Raw genomic sequence first — 16,126 nt, 5'->3', positions numbered from 1 at the left:
TTGATGTTCCTGCCATGTGCTGGTGAGGCTAGTGTGTCCTTGAGGAAGCCCGTTCACATACATTGTCCTCTAACCAGGGGGGGCTACTCAAGCAGATGCCTCCTCCCTATGACTTTGCTGGCACAAGTCCACAAATTTCTTTGCAAGCAGATTTATTTGTCTCACTCTTTTCTAGTCCACCCTATCATTTCAACTTTATTTTTATTTTTCCTCAACAGCTGCAGTTAGTCTTATGACTATGTTTCTTTCATTAAAAGCCTGTACTTAACAAAACCTGGGGGGCTGTAATTAACACATTGTACACAATTTGGAGAAATGCTGTGGCGTGTGCCTTTCATAAAGACAAGTTTCTATCCCAAACTGCTTATTTTGCTAAATTCTTTTAAGAACTTTAAAATGCAAATTTCAAAGGATAGCAGGGGCCAAAAGATTGCTCTTTAAGGACATACAAGATTGCAGCGATAAAAGAGGGTACACCCCACCATGACAATGCCCCCATTCCTTATTTCTAGAACAGGAGCAGCAATGAAGCCTAGGAACAGCAGTGGCTTCATTTGTCTTGCTTCCTCTTGAAACACTTCTTTATTTTGAGTAACTTTCTCATGAAGGTTTTCATTTGGTTGAAGATGCCTTGCCCATTCATCCAATGATAGACACCTAGTATGATGCCACAGTAGGACATCTATAAACAATACTGTGATTAACCTAAGCACAGAGGCATTCCTTTCAAATCTGCTCCTTTCTCTAAATTTTATTTTTGAGAAATATGGATATATATATATGTATGTATGTATATATGCATTATATATATGCATTATTTCCCTCTTCTTTCTTCATCAAAACTGTCCTATATACATGTTTTTGTTCTCTTTCAAATCTATGACCTCCTTTTTCATTAATTGTTGTTCCATGCATATATGCCTAGGCATAAACATTTGTATTTCAAAATTTATTCTCCTCAGTATATATGGCGTTATTTATATCTATGTTTTCATGTCTAACCAGTATGTATATGATGAGTGAAATGAAGCAGATGTTCTTTATGGTCTGGCCAATGTCTAGTAGAAACAGAGGATCCCTCAAGCTCCTTCGCAAATTCTCTTCTAAGATATTCGGAATGATAACACCCATCTAGAGAATTCAGGCTAGCCAATTTTTAAATGACCTTTGAGTTTCAAATTTTGTGAATATGAGAATTTACACAAGATTTTAAAAGTCCTTTCTGCTTTTGTTATCAGAAAGGTAAATCATAATGTTTTAATATAGTTTCTAGGTAACTTTGACAACTATTCATCAATTACATTTCCCTTTAGGTCAGTGTACGAGCCCATTTTGCTATTGAACATTAGTTTCTCACATTATTCTTCCATGGGTGGTACCTTTTCTTCCAGATTTTCTATAAAGAGCAAAGAGTTAGGTATGTGCTTGAGTAACTCAACTTGTGGAAGCTTTTTGCTTTCTGAAGAATTGCATAATATTTTTGTATAGGTTTATTAGAACACACGTTCTTGTATCTAAATCATTTTTACTCAAATTACTATCTGTTTTATTTTGTGTGTATGCTTGGTTTGTTTGCAAGTACATAGTGTACCATGTGCATGCCCAGAAGTGGAGTTAGAGATGATTTTGAACCACCATGTGAGTGCTGTGGAATTGAACCCAGGACCTCTCCAATAATGACAAGAGCTCTTAACTTCTGAGTCATCTCTCTAACTCCTTGAATTTTTGGAACAGCTATTGTTCCTTAATTCCCCATATGGAATAACATTTAAATACAGGTGATATACCCAGTTAAGTACAGCCTTTTTGTTTCAGCTGATTTCCCCAGCAAGTTGACTACTAACCAACATTTACCTTGTTTTCCAATGGTTCAAATATGATGTATATAAAAAAGTATCTTCACCCTTTCAGTAGTTGTAGCTTGAGTGCTACCTCAGTTGTTGAGTGATGTTTTCCTCAACACAGAGTCATTTTTTACTATGTCTTAGTACAGAAGTACCTATATTGGTCCCATTAAACATTGACAGATTTGGGGATTAAATGCATCACTCACTTCACTATTTAGAACAACTCAAACCTAGAAATTTTTATAACAAATCTGAGTTCAATTCAGAAGAACAAATTGAACATAGACACCAGAACCTGTTCTAAACTTTCAGCTTTACTATTGCCTGTGCACCGATTTTATGGAGCATCATGTTATTGTATGATAAGGCTCTAGATCCATCTATACTCAGCTCATTTGTTCTGTTGCAACCTTATTGTAAATCCAGGGTCATTGACAAATGGATATTAAAGAGTGCAAGCTTGCACAGTCAGTTTGGAAATCAGTGTGGTGGTTTTTCAGAAAAATTGAGAATCAACCTACCACAAGACCCAACAATACGACAATTGGGAATATACCTATTGGATGTGGACTTACACCACAAAGACATTTGATCAACTGTGTTCAGAGCAACGTTATTTGTAATTGTCAGATCTAGGAACAACCTAGATGCCCCTCAACCAAAGAATGGATAAAAAAAAAAGTGTGGTACATTTGCACAAGATGGAGTACTACTCAGTGGTAAAAACAATGGCATCTTGACATTTGCATACAAATGGATGGAACTAAAAGAAAACCATTCTGAGTGTGGTAACCCAAACCCAGAAGGACAAACATGTTTGCTCATAAGTGCATATTAGACATAAAACAAAGGATAACCAGTCTATGGTTCATAACCTCAGAGAAGCTAGGTAAGAAGGAGAACCCTAAGAGAAACATACATGGATTCCCCTGGGAAGAAGAAATAGATAATTTCTCGAGAGAAAACTGTGAGTGTGGGGATGGGGGAGAAGGAAGGGCAGAAGAGGAGGAGAAAGGGAGAAGCAGGTTGAGGGAGAGAACATGAGGGAATAGGATGGTCGAGATGGGGGAAGTACAGAGTGGGAGAAAAGAGATGTCTTTATTGAAAGAGATATTATGAGACTATCAAGAAACCTGGCACTAGGGAAATTCTTCGGAATCCACAAGGATGACCCCAGCTAAGATTCTAAGCAATTGTACAGAGCATTCCTTAGCTAGCCTGGCTTAGTTGTCAGATTGATGAATACTTTAACTGTCATCATAGAACCTTCATCCAGCAACTGATGGGAGAAGATGCAGAGATCGACAGCAGAGCACTGGCCTGAGCTCCCAGAATTCAGTCGAATAATATGAAAAAAGGGATCAAGACTATTGTGGGGATACCATTAAACATTTTACCTGAGATAATGGTATAATTATTCCTGGCCTGACAGCAGGGGAAGAAGCATAGGGCCAACCTAGGCCCTCTGAATGTGAATGACCTTTGTATGGTGAGAGCAGTCTGTGGGTCCACTAGTTGTAGGACTATAATTTTTTGCTACTGCTTGAACTGGCTTTTGGAGCCCATTGTCTTTTGAAGAATATCTTGCTCAGCCTAGACATAGTGGGGAGTGCCTTGGTCTGTGCTCAAAGTGATGTGCCAGACTATGTGGATTCCCCATGGGAAGGCTTACTCTCTCTAAGGAGTGGATAAGGTTGGATTGGGGAGGAAGGTAAAGGGAGCATAAGGATGGCAAAGAGTGGGGGACTGGGATTGGTATGAAAAATGAGAAAAGATTGCTTTTTAAAATACACATAAATTAATTTTTAAAGAAGCATAGACATCATCTGTCATCAGGAAGTTCTTGGCCAGTGCCAGGCTCCACATTAAGAGCTTTGCATTTGAGTTATTTGATTTCTTATGAATTCTGTAATACATATGTCATTTTATTCACTTGCCATATAAGATAAAATCATCTTTAAAATTACAAAAATGTGGCAATGTAATGAACTGAAAGATTAGCCTGTGGTCATTTGACAGGATATGGGGTGTTGAGAAATCTGTGAAAAATACGTGCTGAGGGAGGGAGAGTGGCTAAGGTAAATATTAAAAAAAAAAAAAAAACCAAGTTGCAGTTGCCTTCGGTATGTTTAAGTGCCTCAAAGGACACAAAGGACAGAAGAGATAAACATAACAAGTGATGGCTAAAGAATGAAGTGCAGTCTCAGAATACTCATCACAGTGCTTAAATAGGTTAAAGGAACAAGTTCGATGTACAAATTGCTGAACCTTGCGGAGCCCATGCGGCAAAAGTTTTCATATCTTTAAGGTAAGCTGAGCTGTCATGTTCAGTCTTTGTTTTCTTTAATGACTAGCTTGTCCTCGTCTTCCTTCCTCATTGTAAGAAGATAATACCCCCCTCGTCCGTGTTACCACATAAGGATTTATGCACATGTTGTTTCGAAATCCCCAAAGTTTGTGGATAATCATAGGCTCATGTATTCATATATGCCTTCTGCGTAATTATACTGAGGCTGCAAAAATTCAGACTTATTCTAGGAACAGAAGAAAATCCTATGTGCGAAGATACGTTTCCAATGCATTCACATTACATTTTAAATGAGACTAAAGGAAGTTGCCTGGCTTAAAATTTTTCATCATAGTTGAATCCAGGAAATAATGGCTGGCATCAGTCAATGTGCACGCACTTTGCTCTGTGTAGTGATGAGTCTCTGGCGGTGCCTCAGGCACAAGGACATGCTGTGCTTGGACTTCAGAGAATCAGCTGGTGTAGGACTTGTAGAACTTTCTTAAATATCGTATCATTCCAAATAAATCACAGGCTGGACCATCTAAAGCGTTCATAATCTTGATAATAAACACCAACTGTCACTTTTGCAGGGAACTCAGTTTTCCGGCGACAGAATTCCACAGATGACTAAAATATGAGAAAAATTATCCACAAAGCGGTTCCATATTATGTTACATTCTGTGGATTCTGTGGGTCGTAGATCCATTCCTAGCCACCTTTAGTAGATAGACTGTTGTCATGTGGAAGGAATTAGTGTTAATAATGATGAGGCAGGACAAGCATGGTGCTATAATGCAAGGAATGAGTGAGAAACCTGACAAAGGGAACTTTTCTACATTAGAACCAGGAAAAAATCTCTTGTATGCCAATACTGACAGCCCACATGATTTTCTAAGTTAGAGATTTAGCTTTTATTCTGATTTCTCATTAATTTAACCAATACAACATAACCAAATTCTGATGGTGATTTTGATTTATGATTCCATCTGGTATAGGTAGCAGGCTTTGTCGTTTATTAAGAAAATAGAGAATAAAATCTCCTAGATATTTTTTATGATTGATACATTAAATATAAAATGTGTTGTGATCACTGGCATGTGGTATAACAAGCGGGGAAAGAAAGAGCTTGGCAGGCACTGGAACTCACGTTCAAAGTGAAGCTCTGCCAACACCCATCAGTCTAGAAAACCTTTCGGGGCTTCCCTTAGCTAGTTCATCCAATAAGGAAAGCTACACTCATCTCACCAGGAGAGCTATGAAGACCAAGCCCATACTGCTCTCTGATGTGCTTGTGTCCTTGTCTGGTATGTGATTGGTGATCAAATATTATCTATATTTGTTATAATGATTTATTTTCTAAAAATAAAAAAAATTAGAAGTGGTAAACAGAGAAAAATTAAAAATAAAACAAATTCTTCAAAAGTATAAAATTTAATAATGGAAATCATAAAAAGGCTTATGAATAAAAATAGAATAAAATACAATAAAAACATAGTGGTTAATTACATGCTGTATAAATGTGATCTTTGCAAAAGCTGGAAATTTTTCTGGAAGCATCAAAATCTTAATTTACACTTAATAATTGAAATTATAAATGGGCAGAAACATTATAATTCATGGTACTTTCAGAAGAAAGAAAACTTGTGTGTGTGTGTGTGTGTGTGTATGTTATATTTTAATGACAAAGAACTTAATGAGTCAAGCTTGACATTTAAGATGACAGTTAACTTCTAGGCCAACTTCGAAACCATATGTAAATATACCTTCATGATACTGGATTAAATAAATTTCATGATGGTGGCACTAGTGTTGATCTTTAATATATATATATATATGTATATATATGCACTCTTTAAGAAATGAAAATAATAAAATTTAACTTAATACTTTTAAAATTATTAATATTATTAATTTGAAAGCATTAAAAGCTACGACTTTCTACTTATGTGTAATTACTCTTGACAGTGTTTTCCAATATTACCAAGTGCATATGTGTACAAGTGTACACAAATGAAAAGTTGGGAAAGCATGGTTTTATACATCATATATTTTTTTCTCATGCAATAGTATAAAATAATTCAGCAATTCCAATTTTATTATCTATCAAGAACGAGAATACAGCTCAAGAAGTAAATCTACTCAGATTTTCTTAGGTAACTCTTAAGTCCAACCAGAAGAGAAAACCAAATACCCTGAGACCTTCTATATATAACCTTCTCCAATCATTTCTTAATCTATTGAGAAAAAGTAACCTAATGGTAAATCACGATTTTATGTATAAATGTACCTCTGCCTTAGAGTACCAACTGTGTAAAATGAGTATTGGAATCTTCACATCAACAATTTTTAGTTGATATGGAAATGCTATGAGAAAAGAGTAACTGTGTCTTGGAAACTCTAGGCAATGAATGAACAAAAGCTCATAGAGACTCATAAACTTAGAGAAATGCAAACATGTAAGAAATAATATAGAACTCAGATACTCCTAAACATATATACAGTAGGCTGCTGAATTCATATGCTCCAATCAACAGATTTAGCCAACAGCATATGAAAAATCTTTGTACTGAATCAACTGCATTCGTGATAAAGCTGTACATTATTTCCTATTGTGATTGCATGAACAAGAGAATACAAGAGGTATTTGCCTAGGATCAATATTTTATAGGGATCATCAACAACTTAGAGATTATTTAATGTGTATGAGAAGATGTGCATAAAATTTTCATAATGTGCTTGAGAATCCATAGATTTATGTCTATAAAAAGTAATAAGCCAATCCCTTTCTAATACTAAATCATGATATATATTTCAGTATATATATTTAAATTATAGTTACATATATAGTTATATATTATACACACACACATACACACACATACACACACACACATACATATATATGGCAAAATGAGGTTGGCGAGTTCAGTCAGACCCGAATATAGTACATAGCGCCCAGGTAGGGCTGTTCACAATATCTGTAACCCCTGATCCTGGGATCTCTGATGCCTGTGACCTCTCTGGTTACATGCATTCATATGAACATGCCTCTAGCACTTCATACAAAGACATATTTCTTAAAAAACCTTCAAAATTAAAAGTATACCCATAATGATAGTTGTAATTCTAAAATCCCTAGTTATATTTTCTATGATTTATTTTTCATCATTAAAATCTTTTGTACAGAAAACATTATCTGTCCTCCTTACTGTCCTTTATGAGTATGCACAATTAAAAATGTGAAAATAATTTTATGATGACATTAGGAATTACGGTTTGAAGAGCACACATTTAAGCTACTCTAGTAAACGGGAATGTTAACAATGAAAATAGCTTCGTCTCATCTTTGCCAGTATCTGTGCTTTCTAAACAAATTGAGTGAACCCACAATCTCCCCTTCATTTTTAAAGGAAACTGTAAATCTTGCAAACGTTTAACTGTTAATATGTATTTCTTACATCTGATAAATTCTTTCATGAATGTGAAGTTCATGTGGGATTAGTTCATCACTATTAAGGTGATCAGATAATTCCACAAACATGAATAAAATGCATTAAACAAAAGCAAAAATTAGCTGTTAGTTTTAATTCTATGCTAGGTTATGCTTCAAGATAATTTTGCTTTTTAATGTTAGAAATAAGGGTTTAGTTGAATCTCTATCCAAATAGAAACTTAATAGTGCTTATTTCATGCTCATATGGTCAGATTTTTGGTCCAATTTGTTTGCAATGAGTTAGAGTAACTGATATGCTAATCAATGTTAGTTAATTAAAAGTAGAGATTCTACTTACAAAATGTATTAAACTGCTCAGCATATTGCATGCTAGATGACCCGATTCAGATATTTGAACTCCTAAAATGAGGAGGAGTGGTTCAAAACCTTTTAGATGTGCTTCTAGAAATAGCTCTCAGATCCTCCTGGAAACCTATCTTTCCCAGGGAGGAGAAGGCCCGCGTTATAGCATGTATTCGCTCTTATGTTATTCACTCAGTTTTCCAAGGTCACAGACAGACAACTAGGTAATGCTTAGGCATATCTTCTCAGATCTCACTGCCAACATTGAAAGTTAATTGAAATACTTTATAGTTCTGTGATTTTAGAATAAATAACATCTTTCAGATTTTCATAATTAGGAATAAATAATGTGCTACCCTTGTGACATTGGTGCTTAATTAAAGATTATAGCTGATAAAGAGTGAAATTTCATCATTGAAGAAGTAATATAAGGATTTTACAGAAATTACAAAACTGCTCTCTCATCATACTTCTAAAATGTAACTGTTCAAAGAAAAATTTCTACAAATATAGATATAGTAACATAACTTAAGAGGACTTTACAAGAACCTGATCTAAATCTAAACATGGTACTCTAACACTCATAGGCTGGGGCCAGTGGATAAAAGAATTGTGTGTTCAAACTCAATCTGGGCAACATGAGAAAAGCCTGTCTAAAATAAAAAATGAAACAAAATAAAACAAATAAAATATGCAAAAATGTTATCTGTACTGTTTTTTTGTGCATGTTGCTTAAATATATATTCCACGATTACCTGGATTTTGGGAACATTCCCTTCTACATATCTATACAAAGTAGGGTCATACGCTTTCCCAGAACACACAGCATATTAATGTGTAGAATGAATTATTAAGACTATGTCCCAAAGAGCTGTCTTTCTCCTTTACCTTCTTTCTTTCTTTCTTTCTTTCTTTCTTTCTTTCTTTCTTTCTTTCTTTCTTTCTTTCTTTCTTTCTTTCTTTCCTTCTTTCCTTTCTCCCTCCCTCCCCCCTCTCTCTCTTTCTTTCTTTCTTTCTTTCTTCCTTCACTCATTTTTCTTTTACAGAAAAGAAAGATTGTGTGGTGGAATAGGTAGAATTTTAGAGATTAAGGTGTTATGTCTTGCAGAACTAGTTTAGAAAATAACAAATTATCAAAAGTGAAGCCTACTTGGAATCTCACTGGCCCCTGTCCAACCTCACTTAAATTGAATGATGAGCAACTAGGAATAAAGATGAAGGTCCCCTTTTGGGAGGTGGTAGGGGCTTGAAATCTAGGAAAGAAAAATTAATCTTGCATGTCATCTTCACTCAGTACATTGAGAGCAATAATAGGACACATTCCAGTTTTCTTCATCTTACTTTTGTGTAACCACAAAGAGGAAACTGTGCATCTTCTCCTGTGTTCAACTCGAAACCCTTTTGTTTTGAAAGATCAAAGATAGATCTCCATATGTGAAAAACTATAGAAGCAATTTGTTTTTGTTGATTGCTTCCTTCTTAAAACAGAATTAGAGGAATGCTGAAGGGAGTTTGGTGCCCCGGAAGACAGAATCTGAAATAAGATTGAGGGGGTGGGTAGAACACGCATCCTGAGGTTAATGCTATTAAAAGTTAACTAATTCTTTCTGGAGGATGCATATCATTTGCAGTAAAGCATCTGCCAACTGTTGTAAAATATCAGGATGTCTGGGCCTGACATTGAGACAAACCAATGAAAGCAGGCCATTTCCTGCAGGGGGCATGATTAAAACCAGACCCATTTTCACAGATAATCCTTTTATAAATCATGGTAATAAAATGGCCATCATGACAGCGACTCGGTGAAATTTTTTCACAAGCTCAGCTGTATCCAGGCAACAACAATATCTTAACTCACAAGACAAAAAAAGGCAACCTGGGGTCTCAGAAGTCCAGGAGAAGATCCTACTGTCTGATTCTCTTTTTCCCAGAGGGGAAGTGATGGGATGGATGCCTACATATGTCTCTGGTTAAGACAGCCTGCTTCATTTGCAGGTCAGAATCAATAGACATGAGGAATGTAGAAGTGTCTGAACTCTTTCCTAATGCTGGGAACTGATGGATGTTTCAGGGAGGGGGTATTATAAGGTCTGTTATACAAACATCTACTTTGTGTCTCTTCTTTAGTTTGAGAGAATCGATTGTTCAGCAGGGACTGTAGAGAAAAAAATAAATGTCAGGAACCAAAGCGCTCCCTCTTCAACTGTTTGCATGTGTAATTATAAATAATCAGTTGCATCAATATTGCTGAGAAATGGGCTAACACATTTCACTATTATAGCTATCATGTGTCACAGTGAAATAAAACGATGTCTTTTCTAGACCAGACAATATCTCTGTGTAAACCATCCTTGAATCCTTGTAAACTTCTTTGGCCTGAGACTGTCCATGCTCAGAACAGGTTTGTCTATTTCAAACTAACAAACAAGCAAACAAAAATTTCAAAGGTATCCTCTTTTTTCAGAAGTATGAAACAGGATAAAATAAATAAAATTATCACTATAACAATAGTGGGGAGGGTGCTTGAACTGGCCTTTCCCTGTAGTCAGTTTGATGACTATCTTAAATGTCATCATACAACCTACCTCCAGAAACTGATGGAAACAGGTTCAGAGGAACCGCAGTGGACCTTTGGGCTGAGCTCCCAAAGTCCAGTCGAAGAGAGTGATGAGTGAGAATATAAGCAAAGAGGTCAAAACCATGAAGGGATACCCACTGAAACAGCTTACTTGAGCAAGTGGAAGCCTTCTAACTCTGGCTTGTCAGTGAGGGAACTAGCTTAGTACCACACTAGCCCCCCTGAATGTGGGTGACAGCCATATGGCTGGCACAGACTGTGGGGCCACTGGTAGTGAGACCAGAATTTATCCCGACTGCTTTTTCTGACTTTTTAGGTGCCATTCTCCCTGGCGGAATACCTTGATCGCCTAGTTACAGTCTGGGGGACCTTGGTACCGCCTCAAAGCAGTGTGCTAGATGTTGTTGACTCCCCATGGGAAGCCCTACCATCTTCAAGGAGTGGATGGGAGTGGGATGGGGGTAGGAGGAAGGAAAGGTGGAGGAAACAGGAGGAGGGGAGGGAGTGGGAAATGGATTTGGCATGCAAAATAAGAAAAGATAGCTTTTAAAAAATAAATTATAAAAGTAAAACATCAGATCACAAACTGCTACACAGAAATTTAAAGGTATTTAACACTGGCATGGATATGCTTGTACTCAAAAGTGACTGAAAAACTGCCAATATAGGTGGAATTATCTTTAAAATTTCCTGCTTCATGAACAAGTCTGCTGGACACTATGGGCCAGTAGGCTAAGGATGGTACATAATGGTGCAAAATTTTTGGGTGACTGTCCAGGCAGCGAGATGTCTCTGTCAATTCTAGAGTTTTGAAAGTTGCTTACAATGCACTTCCTGTTCATTTAGGTAATATTATATTTTTCTGGAGTCTTTGACAGAGCTAAAAATTTATAATTATAGTTTTCCTTAGTTATAATAAAAGATATAACTATTATAACTATAATTCTTAATTGATACCTGTTTTGTTTTATTTTATTGTGCTTCATTAAAGTTTAAACCTTATTTTTTTATTTAAATAGAAAGGGGGAGGTGATGTGGGATTCTCCTCTGTATGCTGTGAATATCAGTGGTTAATAAAGGAACTGCTTTGGACCTATTGCAGAGCTATAGGGAAACAGAGCTAGGTGGAGAAAACAAAATTAAATGCTGGGAGAAAGGAGACAGAGTCAGAGAGAAGCCATGGAGCCTCCTGAGACAGATGTGCTGAAATTTTTCTAATAGGCCACAACCTCATAGTGATGCACAGATTACTTGAAATGGGTTAAATTAAAATGTAAGAGCTAGGTGATAAGAAATTAGAGCTAATAGGCCAAGCAGTGTTTTACATAATATAGTTTCTGTGTGATTATTTCGGGTCTAAGTTAGCTGGAGCCAAAGAAACGGCCCCTCCTCCAACAGATTGGTAGCTCCCCATTTGGGAATCAAACCCTGGTCTCCAACATGACAGGTGGGGATTACCAACTATATTAAATGTTAATAATCTTTAACACTACCAATGGACTAATAAACGCTGAGCAGGTAAATGATATGATAAAGATTAAAACAGCAAAGCATCGTTTTGTGTTCACAGAGACACTTCTGTAGACTTTCATCAGGGTTCTTCTTAATTCAGTTGTTTCCTTTGTTCTAGGCATGCTTCTTTGATTTTCTGCACTTTGGTTTTGTATATTAATTTATACTTTTTTATTTGTATTCTTTTTCATGTATGACAGTAAAGGAAGATTAATTCTAAGCTTGTAGGCAGACCAGGCTCATGCTCTATACCTGAATCACATCCTAGCTCAGTTTTAAATTTTTTTTTGAGACAGGGATTCACTAAGCTCCATAAATCAACCTAGGGTTTACTTTCTAAAACAGGCCAGCACTGATTTTCCTGTCCTCTTGACTAGCTGGTGTAATATATCTCCACTACTGTATCCAAATTTTACCCTCCTTCTTAATAGCCTGCTCCTTTGATTACTGGTAAGACATCTTTTCTTTGGTTTCTATAGTTAGCTTGCTTATATATGTGCTTGGAAATTTAGCCTCCAGTATATAAAAAGTATTTTCAAACATGTTTCTTTGACCTCTTAAAAAAAACTTTTCAGTGAACCAGTTCATGAGCATATCTATGTCTAATCTATGCTGCCTTCAGACCATCCTGCCAGAATTCTTGTTCTTAGGACTTTTTTTCACAATCTTCTGTGTTACTTCTTACTTCTCATTTTTCACTTTTTAAAAATATTATTATAATTTCTTCCTAAAAATTATTCTTGGTGATTTTGTGTCTGTGAATCATTTTCTTAATGCCTAATCTCAAAGAACATAATTCAGTATGCCAGAAGAAGAGAGAGAATTATAAGCTGAATCGTAAAAGAATGAAATGAACGACTGGTTCAATTTTGTATTTAAAATCTAGTAGTTATCTAGTATCCATTATCCCAGTTGCATTATCCCAGTTAAAAAAAAATCACACCACACACACACACACACACACACACACACACACACACACACACACACACGGGATGCTTAGTAAGATGGATGGAGACCATGGGGTACATAGAAATAACCACATTGATTAAGACATTAATAATTCAGAATTGTATGAAGGCATCTAGGATTGATTGAGTCTGGCTTTGTCTTAGATTCTTCACTTAAAGATTTAATGCTTTAAATTCATTTTTCTCACATCAGTGCACAATGTCAGAATATGGGCCATTGTTTTTCTCATATTGCATGTACAGAAACAGGGGGGTTAACAATGTACTATAATTTATAATTCACATGGTTTTGACTTGGAATGCATGTCTATATTAGTCTGACTGCTGAAATCTTAGCCTCTGATCTACTTGTATGATTACTTACCAATCTATGAGGGTATATTTACTTATTTATTTTTGAATGATATGTCAAGACAGATAAGGTTAGAAGTATGAATACTCAAGATAATTTGATATCTGCTTGCAGCAAATTTTATGCTTTAATGAAAATCTTCCATATTCCCTGCGTGTATCTTTTTAAAAGAAGAGACCTGATAGACAGTATTAAAATCAATATAAGACTTTTGTTCTCTACTCTCAGTAAGTACCTCACGTTCTTCTCCCACAGGCATTCCTCTAAATTCAAAGCTCAGAAATGTTAAGTGACATCCTCAAGGTAGGATTGGCAGTAAAACCAATTTCTCTTCTGACTTCCAATCCAGGTAGGCTTCTTTCCAAGAATATCATACTAATTTATTGTATCATTGCAGGCTCTGGGTAAAGTCAAAATTGGTTAAGGTTGAGACTGGTATCCAAACATAACTTTTCCACGGAGATATCAAAATAAAGGCTCTCTAAACCACAACTTTCTAATGGAATGTGAGAGTCAGCATCTCTTGTCTTCTGTCCACCAGCTCTCTGCCCCCTTGGTTCAGCTTTATTTTAAAGTGCTTATTTAGATTGTTTCAATAGGATCGTTACTGAAAAATGGTTAAGTACTTTCCTGGCTCAAGCTTACTAGTCACCATAGAAGGCACAAAGTGTTTAGTCAACATATTTAAATATGTCATACAAAAAAAAATTTCTATTCCTGGGTATACTTCCAAATTCGTGACTGTATCTATAGTCTGGAGATTGAAAATATTAAGGAAAGAGGCTAAGCATCAGTAGATGTTGTTGCCTCTCTGTGCATCCACAGAGAGGTCAAGAAACTCTCAAACAAAAGAGGATCATAAGCATGAGTTTCGTTCTCTTGGGTTGATTTCTGGCTACAGTGACGCGATGAAGAGGAACTTATGCTTAGGATAGATATCCTGGACAACTTCATTTCTCCACAGTCACCCTTCCCTTTTGCTGTTTCATCACTCTAATATGCAAGCTCATTAATTCCCACATGGGTTTGCACAAGTATTGCCCCTTGACTACAGTAGAATTGTTTTTCAGCAATGAGCTGGAAATTTCCCCATGTGTTTTAGTATATTTTTTTCCTTGACCTGCTCTGACTCTTGAAAACTATATTTGACAAACTACTTTCAGGATCAGTGGGCTATGAGAAGACACTGAAACATAGGGAATAAAACATTGCTGGTAGGAGAGTTGTATTTGTTGTTACTGCATTCCTTTCTATGCAGAAATTCCCAACTTTATGATGTTGCAACCCTTCATGGACTATATAACTTGACTTTGTCTCATCATTTTCAGAGGGGCAGTTGTCAGGAACAACTTTTATTATTACTGCTGTCTGTCCCTGTCTGTGTGTCCTTGAGGTCTTCCACTATTTTCTTTACTACCAAATAAATTCTTGTTTTCAAATGAATGTCTCCTCACTGACAGGTAAATTGACTTATGCCTTTTATAAAAGCATTGATGTATAGTTCTTTATTGTAGTGTTTCCATCCGATTAGAAGAACAGGCAGTCTAGTGTGGAATAGAATATTTGTTTGACTATGTAAAGATGCGTTACATTTGCTTGGTGTGGGAGGTCCTTCTGTCTGTGTGTTGCTTTTCTTGGTTAATGAATAATGATAGGGTAGAACTTAGGTAGGCAGAGAAGATGGAACTGAATGCTGGAAGGAAGAAGGGAAGAGTCAGGAAAATGCTAGGGAGCTGCTGCCAGAATCAAACATGCAAGAACTTTCTGATAGGTCACGGCCCCATGGTGATAGACAGATTAACAGAAATATGTTAAATTAAGATGTAAGAATAAGCCAATATGAAAATAGAGCTAATGGGCCAAGCAGTGGTTTAATTAATACAGTTTCTGTGTGGTTATCTCAGGGCTAAGGTAGCTGGGTGGCTGGGACGAACAAGCAGGCCCTCCTCCTACATTTGTTACTGTTGTAGAATAAGCGTTTATGTAAAAGTGTGTTGCTTTTTTATGCTGTATGTATTTAACTATAAAGATGTGTTGCTGGTTTACCTTGCCTGCCTAAGGCAACTGATCCTTCTAATAAGAAGCTAACTTGCCAATAGCTAGACAGAGGAGGGACAGGCAGGACTGGTGGGCAGGGAGAGAAGGAGAACCAGCCAGCCATACAGGCAGGAAGCAGGAAGGCAGGATGAGCAGTTCTTAGATTAGGCAAATGAGCCTCAGAGCCAGTACGTAGATTAATAAAAATAGGTTAATTTAAATTAAAAGCAAGTTAACTAGAAACAAACCTAAGCTAAGGTTGAGCTTTCATAATTAATGATAAATCTCTGTATCTTGATTTGGTGTTGCAGTCCAAGAAAGCCTGCTACAGTAGTCCATCCATACAAATTACATACTTTTATTTTGACAAATTATATGATCCTCTTTTATATGCATTTAGAATCTTTTCCGTCTTTCATTTATGTACGTGAGATTTTTGTGATTAATCTATTAATGTGCTTTCTATCGATTAACAAGTGTGCAAGATAAATTACCTTACAAGTGGGAAATGTTTATCATTTAAATTAAAGTTTTCGAGGTTGCAATGCAATATATGATAGTTTGCCCCAATTGTTTTGAGCCTGTTGCATCTTGCTTACTTCACAGCAGCCTACAAGTCTCAAAGCCAGGATTTTAAAATCATCAGAAAAGCCAAGTTTATACAAGAACAGACTCTTTCTAACTAAGTCATGCCTTTTAAAGTTTGTACCATCTCTTAGGAGTTTCACAAACAGGAGATCACA

Source organism: Myodes glareolus, chromosome 22 (genome assembly GCF_982192425.1).
Source record: "Myodes glareolus chromosome 22, mMyoGla1.1, whole genome shotgun sequence".
In the NCBI taxonomy this organism is placed as follows: domain Eukaryota; kingdom Metazoa; phylum Chordata; class Mammalia; order Rodentia; family Cricetidae; genus Myodes; species Myodes glareolus.
The sequence above is the reverse complement of the archived record's forward strand: the minus strand, read 5'-3'. Positions refer to the sequence as shown.